The following is an 18,135-nucleotide window of genomic DNA, read 5'->3' as shown; positions in this document are numbered from 1 at the left end:
ATCATTGTCTTCATTAATTTTTAAGTCTAAACAATGAGCAAAAAAAAAAAACTAAAACAAATTCTGATTTGTAATCTTCCCTACCTTTATCAAGTGCAAATTCTCACACTGAAATTTTCACAATTGATCCTCATAAGGCAATTTGAGCAGACTCCAACACAACCCAGAAATGAGAAAATCCATTCCAACTTCCTGATGAGATGAATCCTCAGAGAATATTTATAATTGGAGGATTATAGATCTAGAGATAAAAGATATTCTACTTTTGACTTGCCCTACTCATTTTTCAGATGAGAAAAGCAAGGCCTAGGGAGATTAAAGGATTTGCCAGTGAGTCTAAAAATAGTGACTGAGACAAGATGGTTTGTATCAGGTCCTGTTCCTCCAAGTCCACATCTCTTTCTACCATACCCAGTTCATTCCAGAAATGTCTCCTATCTTGATATAATAGCAAAATCAAAGCTTGATTGATTTAACAAGATCTGAAAAGGGACATCTACTAAGAAAGATGTGAGATGGGACCATGGATTAATGGAGAGGCTAAGGCATTCTACCTTGCTACACCATAGGCTCCACAGGAAGTGTGAGTAATTCAATAATGCATTTTGATATGTCAGTCAATCAACATCTTTTTATTAAGTGAATAATGTGAGGAACTATTCTAAGTGCTAGTGATACAAAAACAAAGGATGAAACAATTCCTCTTTACAATGAGTTTATATCACAATTGGGGAAGAAAAAATGTTCACATACACTTATATCATAAATATAATATGTTTTACATCTATACATTTAGGCAACAAAAATATAAAGTGAATAAAAATAAGTATAAAAAAGTCATTAAGTATCAGGTAGCTAGAAAGGGAGAACATTACCAAGTGGGGATTCAAGAAATGTTTCTTTGGAGAAGTTTGTGTTTATGCTGCTTTTTAAAGGAAAACTGGAAAAAAAGGAAGAAAGGGAATAAGTATTAATTAAACACTATTTTCCAACACCTAATAAGCATATTACAAATATTATCTCATTCGATACTCATGATGACCCTGGGAGATTGGTATTATTATCATCTTCATTTGGGGAAACCGGTAGTTAGAAAATTCATGTATTCAGAGTCACACAGCTAGTATCTCTTGGAAGTAATGAGGGGTTCTATTCCACATGTGTGCTATGGTCAGCACAGAGGCAAAGTGATGAGGGATAGGAGTGTTTTGTGGGAAGAATAAGAGAGACCAGTTGGGTTGGGAGAAGGAGTAATGATCAATGAGATGGGAAAGATAATAATTTGAGTCAGATAGTGAAGGGCATTAAAAACTCTACAGTGGAGTTTGTTTTATTTTAAAAAATAAAGATGGAAGTGAATAGCAGAATGTATTAAAAACCAGAATCCTACAATATGTTGTTTACAAGAAACACATTTGAAGAGGAGAGATACACACAAGGTAAAGATAAAATGTTGAAGCAAAATGTATTATGCCTCAGCTGAAGTAAAAAAAAAAGAAATCAGGAATTGTGATCTTGATCTCAGATAAAGTAAAAGCAAAAATCAATCTCATTAAAAGGGATTAGGAAGGAAGCTACATCTTCTTAAAGGCACCATTGATAATGAAGTTATATCATTACTAAACATATGTGCATGTAGTGGTATAGCATCCAGATTCCTAGAGGAAAAGCTGTGTGAGTTACAAGGAGACATAGACAGCTAAACCTTAATAAGGGGGGGACCTCAATCTTTCTCTCTCAGAACTAGATAAATCTAACAACAAAATAAACATCAAGGAAGTCAAGAAAGTGAATGAAATCTTAGAAAACTTAGATATGATGGAACTCTGGATAAAACTTAATAGGGATAGAAAAGAACATAACTTTTTCTCAGCAGTACATGGCATCACCAAAATTGACCATGTATTAGGGCACAAAAATCTTATAATCAAATGCAGAAAGGAAAAATAAATATCCACTTCTCAGTCCATGATACAATAAAAATTACATGTAATAAAGCGTCATGGAGAGATAAACCAAAAAACAAATGGAAATTAAATAACTTAATCTTAAATAATGGGTTCAAACAGCAAATAATAGAAATAAAAAATAATTGTTTCCAAGAAAATAATACTTATGAGACATCATACCAAAATTTATGAGATGCAGCCAAGGCAATTTTGAGGAGAAACATTTCTCTAAATGCCCATATGAATAAAACAAAGAGGAGATCAATGAATTGGGGAAAAAACTAGAAGAAGAACAAATTAAAGACTCCCAATTAAATACCAAATTAGAAATTCTGAAAATTAAGGGAGAGATTAATAAAATTGAAAGCAAGGAAACCATTGATCTCAGAAATAAAACTAAGAGTTGGTTTTATGAAAAAGGCATAAAATAGACAAACGGTTGTGGTTGCTTGATCTGATTTAAAAAAGAAATAAGAGAAACCAAATTACCAGAATCAAAAAACAAAAAGGGTAAACTAACCACCAATGAGGAAGAAATTAAAAAGAGAATTCAGAGGTACTTTGCCAAACTGTATACCAATAACCTGGATAACCTGAATGAAATGTATGAATATTTACAAAAATACAAACTGCCCAGATTAACAGAAGAGGAAATAAATTACTTAAATAGAAACAATAAAGAACCACTGGAGTTGGTTAAATAGGAGGATCACTTTGTCAGATCAGCTCTTAAGGAAAATCATTTTGGCAGCATGAGCAGGTTTGGAGAGGGGTTTGGGGTAGGGATCCCAGAAAGGAGGCTGTGGATAGTCTAGTTGAGGTGTGATAAATCCTGATCTAAGGTGAGCTATGTTCAGGGCGAAAAGGATGTGAAGGTGAAAAATCGTGACTGATCAGATATGTTTGGTGAGGAAGAGGGAGGAGTCTTTGATAAAAGCCATGTTTACAAACCTGGAAGACTAGAAAGATGGAGGTGACTTGTTAACATATATTAATTATGCTGTACCAGGTACTGTACTAGAGGCTGGAGATTATAATATAACAAACATAATAAAGATAACATATAAATTCTTTGTCCTTAAGAAGCTTATATTCTAGGAGTAGGAAATTTTACTTTGTGACTTCCTATATATTTTTGCACATTTGTTGGCTAGTTCTGCATCTCCTGCTTAGCCTTTTGCTTTTAGTTTATTCTCCTTTTTCTTTTCTTTTTTTATTAGAAAAGATTTTATTTATGTTGAGTTTTATAAGTTTTCCCCTGTTATTACTCCCCCCTCACAGAAAGCAGTCTGTTGGTCTTTACATTGTTTCTATGATATACATTGAGCTAAGTTGAATGTGATGACAGAGAAACCATATCCTTAAGGAAGAAAAATAAAGTATAAGAGATAGCAAAATTACATAATAAGATAACTTTTTTTTTCATGAATTAAAGGTAATAGTCTCTGGTCTTTGTTCAAACTCCACAATTCTTTCTCTGGATGCAAATGGTATTCACTATCGCAGGTAGGCCTGAATTGTGCCTGATTGTTGCACTGATGGAATGAGCAAGTCCATCAAGGTTGATCCTCACCCCCACGTTCCTGTTAAGATGTATAATGTTCTGGTTCTGCTGATCTCACTCAGCATCAGTTCCTGCAAATCGCTCCAGGCTTCCCTGAATTCCCATCCCTCCTGGTTTCTAATAGAACAATAGTGTTCCATGATATGCATATACTACAGTTTGCTAAGCCATTCCCCAACTGAAGGACATTCACTTAATTTCCAAATCTTTGACACCACAAACACGGCTGCTATGAATATTTTGACCCTTTTTCATCATCTCTTCAGGGTACACACACACACACACACACACACACACACACATCCACACACACATATATATATATATATATATATATATATATATATATATATATATATATATATATATATATGTTATATTCTCTTTCTTGAGTCCCAGATTTCTACCTTTTTATTATTTTGCTTTGTTCGACACCCTAAGATGTAACACAGACTAACCTCTACCCTCTAGTTCCTTCATGGCTTCTGACATTCTGATCTTATTCATGTGTATCCAACTGCTTTGGTCTCATTCATGATATATTGCCCCATATCACTAGTGATTTGTTTTTAACACACACTCTTTTCAGGGATCCTCACAGAGCAAAACAACAAAATAAACACCAGAGATTGAATCATTCATGCAGAACCCTACAAAATAAAATATGTTTCTGAGCACAGCTGAGCATAAGAACTTTTGAAATTGCTTCCATTTAATTCCAAGAATCTTCATACTTGAGAGAGCATACACCCTTTCCCCAGATTTAAATACAAGCAAAGAGTTGATGGGCTCTGTAGTACTTGAAATTCCAACCCATTTCCTCTTTGTCTGCATCATTCTCTGAATCGTGTGTCAAACTACAATAGAAATGGGAGCCACTAATTTGTACATAATGATATCTGAGGGTGCATGTTGACCTCAGTTTAAAATGTACTATTATCTTAAGCCCGTAGGCCACAAAACTATGCATACCCTTTGATACAGCAATACCACTAATGGGTCTGTATACCAAAGAGATCATAAAAAGGGGAAAATATCCACTCATAGAAGACTATTTATAGCAGCTCTTTTCCTAGTGACAAATGTAAATTGAATGGATACCCATCAATTGCGGAATGGCTCAACCAATTGTGGGAAATGAATATGATCGAACACTATTGTTCTATAAGAAATCATGAGGAATGGAACTTCAGAATGGCATGGAAAGACTTACAGGAACTGATGCTGACTAGAGGGAGCAGAACCAGAGTAAAAGCAGCATGGGTTGGTGATCAAATAGGATGGACCTGATCATTTCTTCAGTATAATAATCATGTATGAGACAAGACATCTATAAAAACTTACTTTTAAAAATGCAATGTTATTTACATTCTATTGTATATTTATAACATTGAATTGCATTGTATATAACATTTAATATTTCTTAATAAATATTAAATCTTTCCTAATTGCATTTTAATCTGACTCTGGCTTCACTCAGAAGTGTTTACATGATTCCTTTATAGTCTTCTTTATATGATTCCCAGAATAGTCTCCTTTCTCGAGAAGAATCATTAGTTACTTCCCTAGCTGACTAGTTGAAGAGGAGTTTCTCCCTAAAATCCTAAGCTTCCCCTACCTTGTGGTATATGAAATCTCATCATTCAGTAATTCAGGTCCTTATGAAATATCACTTTTCATGAGGTCTATTATTATAATAGTCTAATTGATTTCAATATCTCCAGTTTCTTCCTTCTCCAATCCATCCTTTACACAATTGCCACTTGAATATTATTTTTTTAAGAAACATTTTATTTATTTTGAGTTTTACAATTTCCCCCCCATTCTTGCTTCCCTCCCCCACCCCCTACAAAAGGCATTCTGTTAGACTTTACATTGTTTCCATGGTATACATTGATTTAAGCTAAATGTGATGAGAGAGAAATCATACACTTGGATATTCTTAAAATAGAGATCTTACAATATCACTCCCTTGCTCAAGAACATTCAGGGGCTCCCACTGTCTCCAGGATAATATTCAATCTTCACAATGTGGCATTTGAAGCTCCTCACAATCCTACTCCAAAAAGTTTTCTCCATTTTTCCATATTTCTCCCTGTCTCACCTTTTATGTTCCAGTCATTCAGTTTCTTTACTGTTCCCTGCACATGAAAATCTTATCTTTTTTAATTTTTGCATTTGCATCTTTGCACAGGCTATTGCCCAAGAATGGAATGTCCTTTACTTGGAATTTCTAGATCCTTCATTATCAAAATGATTCCAAATATATGAGGTCTTTTTTATTTGATTTGATTTTTGTAAGGTAATGGGAGTTAATGACTTGCTCAAGGTCACACAGCCAGGTAATTATATGTCTGAGTTCAGATTTGAGCTCAGGTCCTCCTGACTCCAGAGCCAATGCTCTATCCACTGTGCCACCTAGCTGCCCTAATCCAGTACAATCTTGAAAAAGAAAGCCTTCTGTGATGTATCAGTCTACTGCCTCATAAACATTTACCAAATCTTTGTTGACTTACTTACTCAGTGTTGACTCATACAATTATCAAATCTTTGTTAGACTGGTTGATGAGAAAGAATCTAAGTCCTACAGGGGTAGCCTTTTCCTCATCTCCTTTATAATATGAGACAGTTCTATAATTGAAAAGGTTTTTGTTTTGTTGCTTCTGTTTTATCAAGTCTTCATTTGTCTCTTTGCAACTTCTACCTGGGTTCAGGACAAGTCAAATACTTGTACCTGGGAACATATCTCTTAAAATGCTTGTCTCAAGACATCATAAGTGTTTCATTTAAGCATAGCAGCCCCTTTATCTGATCCTCAAAGAGCCATCCTCCCTCAACTATTCTGATGTCCCCTCTGGATACTGCAGTTTATGAACATTTTCCCAGTCTGATGGCACAATGGAAAGAGCATTGGGTCTGTAATTAATAAATTCAAATCTGATTTCAAATTTGGTCTCAGACATGGACTAGTTATGTGACCCTGGGTATGTCAATTAGCTCTGCTTGCCTCAGTTTCCTCATCTATAAAATGAATGTGAGAAGGAAATGGCAAACCATTCTAGTATCTGCAAAGAAAACCACAAAGAGTTACAAAGAGTTGAATGTAAGAACAACAAAAAATGTGACTTTCAGAAGAAAAGGCATTCCTTCATTTTACAAAGGAGGAAACTGATAATGCAGAGATATATTATCCAAAGTTGTGAGGTGAACTTTATTAGTGTGAAGGTTAAGACTTGAACCCAGGTTTTCCTCTTTTTTAAAATTTCTTTAAATATAATTTTGAAAAGTATTAATCTGCATAAACATATCAACATAAAGTCCTCTTCCCCAATATAAGATTGAATATGAAACTGTAAATTTCTGCTACTTAGGCTGCGAGGTGCATTTTTTAACTTTACACAAATATTAACAAATGCAATTTTATAATTATTTCTGTTCTCTTCTTTTATTCATAAATCTTTCATTGATGATCTTTTTCTTTTTTCTTCATAATCATTACCCACCAATGACCCTTCATAACCAAGTGTAGTCAGACAAAACCACAACATGCCAAATACACGTTTGCCATAAGAATCTATGTCTTATTCTTATACTTCTAGTCCACCACCAGGCAGTGAAGGGCATTGTTCATCACTCTTGCTCTGAAGTTGCTTGAAAATGTTGGTTGAGGGGGTGGCTAGGTGGGGCAGTGGATAGAGCAATGGCCCTGGAGTCAGGAGGACCTGAGTTCAAATCCAGCCTCAGACACTTAATAATGACCTAGCTGTGTGGCCTTGGGCAAGCCATGCAACCCCATTGCCTTGCAAAAACCTAAAAAAAAGAAAACGAAAAGAAAATGTTGGTCGAGTCCAACAATATCTAAATAAATTGCAGTTACTCCCTATTGCCTCCAGGATGAAATAGAAAATAGATATTTGGCATTCAAAGACTTTCATAGCCTCCCTGAACCCCCATATTTTCAGTTGTCTTATGCCTCATACCACCCAGGTACTCTTCAAACTATTAACATTGACTTTTTTTGCTTTTCCACCCAACACTGAACATTTTCAAATCGCCACCATGCCTGGAATTCTCACCTTTTTCAACTCTACTTACTGGTTTCCCTAGCTTTTTTCAAGTCCAAAAGTGGGCCTTGAGTTAATTAAACACTTTTGGTAGGAACCCATTCCCAATCCACCTTAATTTTAATACCGCACCTTTTCTCTATTGATTATTTTCTATTAATTCCCATTCATAATATGTTCATATATAATTGTTTTCTTGTTTTCTCTTTCATTATATTGTGACTGGATAGGGACTGTCTTTTTCCTTGCTTCCCATCTCCCCTCACCTTCCAGTTTAGCTCCTAGTAGGGATTTCAAAAATATTTATTGATAAACTTAGCACCCCGTCTACATTATGTGCTTAAAAATGTTTCTTGACTGACTGATTTTTAAGGTAGCTTTCTTTTATAATTTACTTAGTTATGAGCACTATGCAAATATTTTCCTGATTCTATATTCTTTACTCTGCAGCAGTCCATTCAGATCTGTTTAGATGTCTCTAAATTTGTAATTTGCATAAATTCTTCTGCTGGAAAAATATTTGATTATTTTCAGATAGTATCTATTCACCTATTTCCCAAGCGATAATTGTCCCCTTAATTTTTAGTTCTTTGCTATAGCAAGAAGAGGTATTGTTTATCTATGACTCTCTCTTTTTCTATCTCTATTTCTCCAATCTTTGTCCAATTTGTCTCTTTCTATATCTATCACTAATCTCTATTATCTCTAGCTAGCTACCTATCTCTTTATCTATATAAACATCCTTTCCATCTGTCTTCAACACCTTTGGGACAGATACACACAGATTAAGGATTTCGGGCATAGGGGTGACTAGGTGGTGCAGTGGATAGAGTACCGGCCCTGGAGGACCTGAGTTCAAATCCAACCTCAGACACTTAATAATTACCTATCTGTGTGACCTTGGGCTAGTCACTTAACCTCATTGCCTTACAAAAACATAAAAACAAAGAACTTTGGGGATAGCTCCAAATTGCTTTACAAAATGAATGAACCAATTCCCAGCACCACTAATAGCATGGAAGTTGATTGTTGGATTAGTTGAACCATATCTAAATAAATTCCAATTACTTTCTATTAGTCTATGTCACCCCATAGTCCTTTCAACCATGACAATTTTCTTTTTGTAGCTTTTGTTCATCTGACAAGGCTATAAGAGAACCTCAAAGTTGTTTTGATTCACATTCTTTCTGTTATTTTTTGCTTTGGACTTTTTTATACAGATGATCATGAATAGTTTCCAAATCTTTCCTTTGAAATCTACCTATTAGGGGCGGCTAGGTGGCATAGTGGATAAAGCACAAAGCACTGGCCTTGGAGTCAGGAGTACCTGGGTTCAAATCCGGTCTCAGACACTTAATAATTACTTAGCTGTGTGGCCTTGGGCAAGCCACTTAACCCTGTTTGCCTTGTAAAAACCTAAAAAAAAACAAAAAACAAAACAAAGAAATCTACCTATTTACATTTTGACCATGTACCTATGAGGAAATCTCTTGTTTTTATTTCATGTTGTTCTTTCCACTCTTCCATGCTGGCTCTTAATCAAATAATCTATAGACTAAATGGGATTTCATAAGTACACTGCTAACACTTCAACTGATTGAGAAAAGGCAAAGTGAAAATTCAAATAGAGGCATTGGAGTCTCATGTGAATAAAGATGTTGAAACATGATATGTTATTTTATAAACTTGATTTTCCTCGACATGAAAGCCAATCCCTTTGTGTCACATTATCGATTGACTACAAATGGAACGTAGGATGATAAAATAAGAAACTGTGGTTTCAGACTGAGTATGGCTAACTGAATGGAAGACTATTACTGCCCACATGAATTACTGCATTAAACTCATTTGTCTCCATGCATTGTTTCTCTGCTACTCTCTTGCAAAAAGATGTCAGATTTTTCCTGTCAAAAAGTAAGGATCTGTATATGTTATTCTCCAGTTGAAGAAACTTCAGTAGCACCCAATTGCCTCTAAGTTAAAATGTACATACTTGTATTCAGCATCACAGTCGAGTGTAGAGGAGTTAAAAATTCAATGGGAATTCTCCGAATAGGATCCTTATTGTGCCTTAGATTTCTGTGCTGTATAGGACAGTGTGGGAGCTGGTGGGATTGATTGGACTTTCCCCTGAGGACCTTAAAGTTTAACATTACATAGGAAAACACAAACTTAGAGGGAACTATGAGAGGGTAGGATATGAAACAATGAGGTTCTAAATGCAATAAAAACTAATTGGCTTTGCAAAGAGAAGAATTGACATTATCATTTAGCAGTTGTGTGACATTGAACAAGTCATTTAACTTCTCTGAAACTTGTCCCCTCATTTGGAAAAATTATGGTAGATTAGATATATTAATCCTTTGTTTTGTAAAGCATGAAGTATTGGGTAAATAGTGATTTCATGGAATGTTTATCACATTTGAAGATAACACAAATCTGGGAATTATAAGTAATGCATTGACAAAAAGAATGTTGGACCAAGGTTAATATCAATTTTTAATCCACCATTTTTTTAGCTTCCAAAACTTCCAACTTTATCATTTTTAGTTGGCATTCTTTCTGAGATGTGTCCCATCTTGTAATTTTTATACTAAATTGGTATTATGAGTATGCACAGACAATTGATCTGGGAAGGATTAGTAGCTTTCTTGTGGTTTGAGTCATGATTAGTATACATGTATGATTATATGTGTATGTGTGTGTAAGAGTGAGACAGAGAGATGGAGACAGAAGGACAGTTAGACAGACTCATAAAGATCAAGACAGAGGGAAAGAGAGTTGGAGGAACAAGGAAGCAGAGGGAAAAGTACAAGAAAAGAATAATGGGGGGAACGGGAGGGAGTGTTAACTCAACTTCTGAATCCAACCCACAAAACTTCCATGTAGTCTTCAAGCATTTGGCTCTTTTTCTTTTTTAAATTGCAGTCTCCTGTTCCTTACATTTATTTTCCATCTTCCCCTAGGTCTGCCTCGGCTTTAAAGATAGCAAATTAGAATTAAATAACACATGTAATTAATATAATTTATATTTAGAAACTATATTTTAAAAATGAACATGGAAAAGTATCATTGAATTGTCTGGGTCTGCTAGGTGACAAAATGGATAGAACAATAGACTGGAATCAGGAAGATCTGTGTCAAATCCAGGCTCAGTTACTAGCTATGTAAGCTGCCTCAGTTTCCTCATCTATAAGAATGTCCTGGAAAAGGAAATGGCAAACCACTCCAGTATCTGTGCCAAGAAAACTCCCCAAAGGGGTCACAAAAGAGTTGCATATGACTGAAAAATGATTGAACTACAAATTATTGTTCATAGAATTCTTTTATTAGTATGTTAAGTTGTAATTGCTTTCAAGGTCATTTCTTCCAAATGACCATCAAGAGCACTTTAGTGAGAGGTGACCAAATAACCCATGAAATTGTTTTTTATTGCTTTTGGATGGATGATAAAGCCAACTTGGCTGAGCCCTTTATTTGCCTCTCCATGAAGACCTTGCTAACTGCACTTTCCCTTTATCTTCTGGTTTCAGTTAGAGTAAGAATGTCAATATTGATATAAATTATTTCCTTTCTTAGTAGGTCCATGTGTTGGTCACTGGAAAAAGATTTTGCATCTAGATTACCAACAGTTAAGCATGCCGATCTGCTTACTTTGCACCTACTTTGCTATGGTTACTGAAAAAAAACACAGAGCTGAGAGACAATTTTTATTTATTCCATGGGTTGGAATATGTATTTGAAAATGCAGAAAAATAAATATACAAATGGAGGGAGATTTGGTGCGTGACATTTTGTTTGCAGATGATTGCACTTCAGGCTCTGAGATGGATCAGTTCTCTTCTATCTCTATTCATATGGGTTTTAACAATTAATGCCAAGAAAAAAGTGAATCATTAAAACTCTACTGTTGAGAGAGTCATTCCAATGGGTTGGCCACATTGTTGAAATGCAAAATATATGGTTGCCTAAAAGATTATTCTATAAGAACCAATTTGATGCAGGTACATGATAGTCAGAAGAAGAAATACAAGGACATTCTTAAAGTCTCTCTGAAGAATTTTGGAATCAATCATTGAGATATGAGTGACATTGGCATAGTAACTCCTAGTATGCATGTCAACCTCAGTAAAGGTACTGGGCTTTATAAGCAAAGCAGAATTTCACTAGCTCAAAAGAAATGTGAGATGCACATATTTAGAGTTATCTCTACTCCAACTTTTCACAGGGACTATTTGTGCCCAACCTGTGTTGGAGCTTCCTAGATCATATTGGTGGGATCAACCATAGTTAGACACTCCCTATATTTTTTCCAACTTAATAAAGTTATTTTTGCACTCTTTGAGAATTCAGGGCAACCACTAATCACTGCTGTACATACACATGTGCACTTATATATATAACAGATACAATAAAATGCCCATATTTGCAAATATGCCTATACACACCTATATATGCACACATTCACACACAAATGCATATCTATATACACAATACCTAGTAAATTTTCATAGAAACAAAGAAATGTCTGTACTTATAATGCACATATAAGATACATATGTGCATATATAAATACAGTTATATAAATGTATGCTTATATGTTTATTCTAGCATAATAAAAGTTGTCTGAGTCTCTGCTGTTTTGAAATAGCCTTTGAGAACCCAGGGTTATTTTTATTACAATGGGATAGGATGTGACTTTATGGAAGAAGCAACTTTATCCCCTCACCAAAAATGCTAATAAACATGGATGAAAAGATCATTACAAACTCACTATAGGGGAAAATTTTAATGTGTGTCTATAATCTTGGTTTTTAATATTTTGATAACATTATTTCCATGTAATTACTTTTCTTTTTTAGTCTGCCAGTTTTATTTTTGTTATTTAAAACATGATTCAAGGATGGGGGAGACCACAGACTTCACCAGACTACTTAAGGAGTGAATGACACAATAACCTTTTATAGAGGAACATGAGGGGAGGCTAGGTGGCACAGTAGATGGAGCACCCTCCCTAGAGTCAGGAATACCTGAGTTCAAATCTGACCTCAGACACTTAATAATTAATGAGCTGCATGGCCTTAGGCAAGCCATTTAACCCCATTGCCTTGCAAAAAAAAAAAAAAAACCTATACAGGAACATAAAAAGGAGAATGGAAAGAAATGAATTGATGAATAATATTAAATTAATATCTTCTATGTTATTTTTTTAGTATTGTCAATACATATGCAGTTAGGTGGCACAGTGGGTAGAGCACTGACCTTGGAGTCAGGAAGACCAGAGTTCAAATCCCACCTCAGACACTTGATACTAGCTATGTGATCTTAGATTAGTCACTTAACTCTGATTGTCTTACATCCAGGGTCATCACCAGTTATCCTGATTCATATCTACCATTGGACCCAGATGACTCTGAAAGAGAAAGTGGATCTGATGATTTAGCACAAGATCTTTTTTTTAGGTTTTTGCAAGGCAAACAGTGTTAAGTGGCTTGCCCAAGGCCACACAGCTAGGTAATCATTAAGTGTCTGAGGTCGGATTTGAACTCAGGTATTCCTGACTCCAGGGCCAGTGCTCTATCCACTGCTCCACCTAGCCACCCCTGCACAGCATCTCTTCATGAAAATTCACTTTATGTGATTTTCATGACATCATCTCCCTGTTGTCATGGTCATCTTTGGGAATAAAGAGTAAACGTCATCAACATCATTATCATATCGGCAGAGACCATTATGACATTCCTGGGGTTCAAATGAGAGTTGGATAGCTGAACTAAAAAGTTCTTGGGATTAAAAACAACTGCTAAGACAGGTTCAATAATCATGAATGATCTAGATAGGTGAAAGAATCAAGGAGTGAAGTATCAGAGAATTATTTTAGCAAGGAAGCATAACATACCTAAGAAACATTAAATGGGGTTGTCCATATCTAATACAGAGCATCAGAGTATATTGCCTAAGATGTCCAATATACAACAATACAATAGTGACCCATTGCAAGTAAAATTCCAGGATCAGGAGTACTAGTTGTGGGGAGCCTAGTCAAACAACCCTTTCGCAAAGGTCAAAGTGCAGCAATTGTATTACAGTGATTGGAAGCATTGGTGGCAGTCCCCAGTTTTAGATCTGCTTGTGTATGGGATAGAGGTGTGGGTACACAAGGCAAAACAGGGAGCTGAGGTGCAAGTTAAGCAATCCTTGGCAGCAATGAGTGGGTTAAGAGGACAGAGAGATAGATCTATGATCCAATATTAGGAAGCCTTGAAGGATCAAAAGTAGGCCAAAGTGTTGTTGTATTTTGTTTAACTAGACATCTCCTACAAAGGACGGCTTCCTGAGAGTAGTGATGCATTACTAGGACATGAAAGAGATGCAAACAGAAAAGAACATCAATAGAACATCAAAATTCACAGGAGAAAGCAGCGACAAAAAAGCATGCAGAAACGAACTTGGCAATTATCTTGTTAACATGAAATTTGCTAGACTCTTCTTTGGAAAACAAATGACATAAAAGCAGACAGTTTCATATGAAGTCTTATTGTCGTTTCCTTTTTTTTGTTTAGATGGTCGTATCTGTCAATGATGGTTATGTTTGTAATGAAAAAGGGAAAGCTTAAACCCAAATAACCACAAGAAAGAAGGAACAGAAAATGAATGTAGATGGTGACAAGATCCTTCAAACCAACATATTCTGTGATAAATCCGCCAAATCAGCATATTCTGTGATAAAATGCCAAAGTAGGAATAGTACAGGATGGCAAAGAGGATTTTGTAAAATACAGTTCCGTTTTAGGAAGCGAAGGGGGCCAACAACATGTTGACTAATAAGAAACCTCAATCTGAAGAAAGATATGAATGCATTAAGAGGAGAGAAGAGAGGTATTATGAGCACCCAATGACTCTGCACCAAAGTAAATCAATTGACCCTGTTGCCGGACAAGAAGTGACTAGCTGCAGATGTGGTAATCATCGCAGAATCATGAAGCATGCATTAGTTAGAGCCAAGGTCAAAATCAAGGATAATTTGAAAGTAAGGCTAATAATCTAAAAGATTACTGTAGCCATCATGTTGAAAGTGAAGCCACTGGTTTTTCCTTTGCATTTTTATCAATTCACATGGTATACTTCCAATTGCAATGGATTGAGATCAAGCACTGTTTGTTTATTTCTTCTTTGTATATGGTACCAAGATTGATGGGATGCACATAGCAGGAAATCAATAATTTCTTGACAAAGCTAACTGTAGAGTCATGGAGGCCTGGGTTCATGTCCAACTCCTGACGCAAGAGTTCTTTCATTAGGAACATGCTACTTCACCTGTCCACTGGGGAATTGATAAATTGACGCTATGGACAGCGCACTGTCTTTTGGAGTCCATAAGACGTACCTTCCTGAGCTCAAATCTAGTCTCGGATAATTTCCAGCTGATTGACCCTGAGCAAGTCACTTAACTCTCTTTACCTCAATTTCCTCATTTGTAAAATGAGCTAAAGAAGAAATTGTCATGTCACAGTAATAAGTTTGCCAACTCCCCAACCCGGAAAAAATGAGGCCATGGAGAGTCAGATACAATGACTAACATATTTATGTTTCTAGGTAATTCTGTAAGACTCTAAATAATGATCTGCACTCTAGAAAATATGACTTAGAGTTCCTCCTCAAATACTTACTAGCTAGCTGTGGAACCCTAAGCAAGTCAGTTAATCTCTGTCTGCCTGTTTTCTCATCAGTATAAGAGGAATGATACTAATAACAATCACCTTTCAGAACCGCTTTGAGAATTAAAGAAGAAAATATTTGTGAAATGATTTGCAAGTCTTAAGATATTTAAAAACCTTAATATTTTTGTCTAAATTATTATTTTAAATTTATATAAATAATTTTAAATTAAATTTATATTTAAATTAAAATAATTAAATTTAATTTAACTTATTTATATTGAGATATTAAAATCTCAAATATTTTTACAGACAGACTACCGATCTGATTTCTATTAATGTCTTAATAGGTCTGAGTCTCTTGACATCCCCCAAAAAAGAAAGAAAGAAAAGGAAAGGAAAAATATCTCATTGGTTTGGACTGAGACTGAATTTACTTAATAATCTATTAAGAGTAGCAAATAAAAAATGAAAAAAGATAGAAATCCTGATCTTTATATTATTCATTTCCTACAAAATGATCCCCAACATAGAATAATCTCCACAATGGAAAACCCAAAGAACTTCAGTCAATGACTATTATGAGGGTTTCTTTTGCCGCTGCTTCTCTCTTCCAAGCTGAAAGATATGGAAATGCCATATAGCAAACTCACTTGTAAAGCTCAGAAGAATCAGGTGGCAAAAGATCACAAGCAACATGACTTCATTGCTTCGTAAAATAGCCAAAACAGAGGACACAGCAAATTTCCAAAGTGGGTCATGTGAGACTGAACCAGGCAACAGGAAGAAAAAAAAATATGAAAAGGAAATGGAAAAAATGTTTAGGTATTTTTGCAACTATCAGCTTCCATCATTTATGAATTAACTGAATCCAAGAGGTCCTTTTAATTATACACATCATGAACAGGGACAATAAGATTTGTTCTCTCCTGGACAGGGAGGTGGATATGGTCTCTGACCCAATTGGATTAGCTGACCAAAGTCCCAAATTCTTTCCATGCTCCAGTTGTATAATGAATCCTGTAACTAAATGAATGAACAAATTGCTCACCTTCCTTGATTCCTAATGGCCCTGGGTGTGGCCGGCTTCTCCTTTAGTTACTCCTTCATGGAAAAAGCACCTACTGGGCCTGAGAAGTCTGGAGGACAAAATATAAGAGTTGGTTAAAAAACAAAAACGTGAGCGTTTAGTCAATGCTGCCATCTGTTCTTAGCACAATAATTTGGGATTTCCTCTATTTTTCTACCCTAATGCATTATTTTTGCAATGCTAAATTAATATTCTCCAAATGGGGGCAGGTAAATGGCAGAGGGGATAGAGTGCAAGGTTTGGAATCAGAAATACTTAAATTCATATCTGACCTTAGACACTTAATAGTTATGTGACCCTGGGCAAGTCACAATGCTATTTGTCTTGGTTTTCTCATCTGCAAAATTAAGTGGAGAAGGAAATGACAAACCATTCTAGTATCTTTGCCAAGAAAGCACCAAATGGGATCATGACTGAAATGACAAAACATAACAACAATAACAACCACAAGTTTTACCACAAATCTCTTACTCAAGAAACTCCTGGTGAGTCTTAAAACAAAATGAAAAAACAGATCCTACAAAGGGACAGCTGGGGGTGGTGAATGTTGGAGGGGATATGAGAAAATTGGAACACTAATGCATCGTTGATGGAGTTATGAAGTGATCCAACCATTCTGCAAACCAATTTGAAATTATACCCAAAGAGTTATAAAACTTTGCATAGCCTCTGATTCAGTAATATCACTATTAGGTCAATATTTCAAAGAGATCAGAAAAAGAGTCAAAGGATCCACATGTAAATTTATTTATAGCAGTTTTTTTGTGGTGGCAAAGAGTTGAAAACTGAGGAATTTCTAAACAAGTTGTAGTATATGACTGTAATGGAATACCATTGCTCTATAAGAAACTGAGCAGACAGATTTCAGAAAATCCTGAAAGACTTAGATGAACTGATGGTTAGTGAACTGAAAAGAACCAGGAGAACATTGTATAGAGTAATAGTGTCATTGTAAGGTAAGTTAATAAGATAGATTTAGTTTTTGTCAGCAATACAATGATCAACACAATTCCAAAGGACATAATGATGGAAAATGCTAATCACATCCAGGGAATGACCACAGATAAAACTGATCTATTTTTGTATACTATGGGGTTTTTTTAACTTTCTTGTAACTTTCTCCCTTTTTTCTTATTCTTATTTGTCAACATGACAAAGGTAGAAATATTTAACATGATTTTACATGTTTCCTGTAAACAAAGATTTACATGAAAAACCTTTAACACATTACTTGCTTTCTTGGTGAGGACAAAGGGAAAGGGAAGTAGGGAGAAAAATTTAGAACTCAAGATCTTACAAAAATGAATACTGAATATTATCTTTGTGTTTAATTGGAAATGAATGAAAAAACCTATTGAGCGCAAAACCAAAGTAAAAGCAACAAAATACAGTCTCTGCCTTGAAGAGCTCACAATCTTATGAGGAAGGCAACAGTCAAAGAACTAGGGATAAAAAGGATAAAAATGAATTAGTCTACTACAATCAGGAAAGACTTCTTTTAGCAGGTTCCACTTGAGATATGATGATGATGATGTTTGTTGTTCATTCTCAAAGAAGATCATCATGCCAGGGAGGTGAAGCCATGACAAGTACATGAATTGGATTTGATTGAGGGGATGCTGCGCTTGAGAATCATCTGGGTCCAGCGACCATATATGAGTCAGGATAACTGGAGATGGCTCTGGATTCGAGGCAATCAAGTGGAGATGACTTGCCCAAGGTCACACAACTATTAAGTAGCAAGTGTCTGAGACTGGACTGACTCCAAGATCAGTGCTCTGTCCACTGTACCATCTAGCTACCTGAGCTA

The sequence above is a fragment of the Macrotis lagotis genome, chromosome 1 (assembly GCF_037893015.1).
Source record: "Macrotis lagotis isolate mMagLag1 chromosome 1, bilby.v1.9.chrom.fasta, whole genome shotgun sequence".
Lineage (NCBI taxonomy): Eukaryota > Metazoa > Chordata > Mammalia > Peramelemorphia > Peramelidae > Macrotis > Macrotis lagotis.
The sequence above is the reverse complement of the archived record's forward strand: the minus strand, read 5'-3'. Positions refer to the sequence as shown.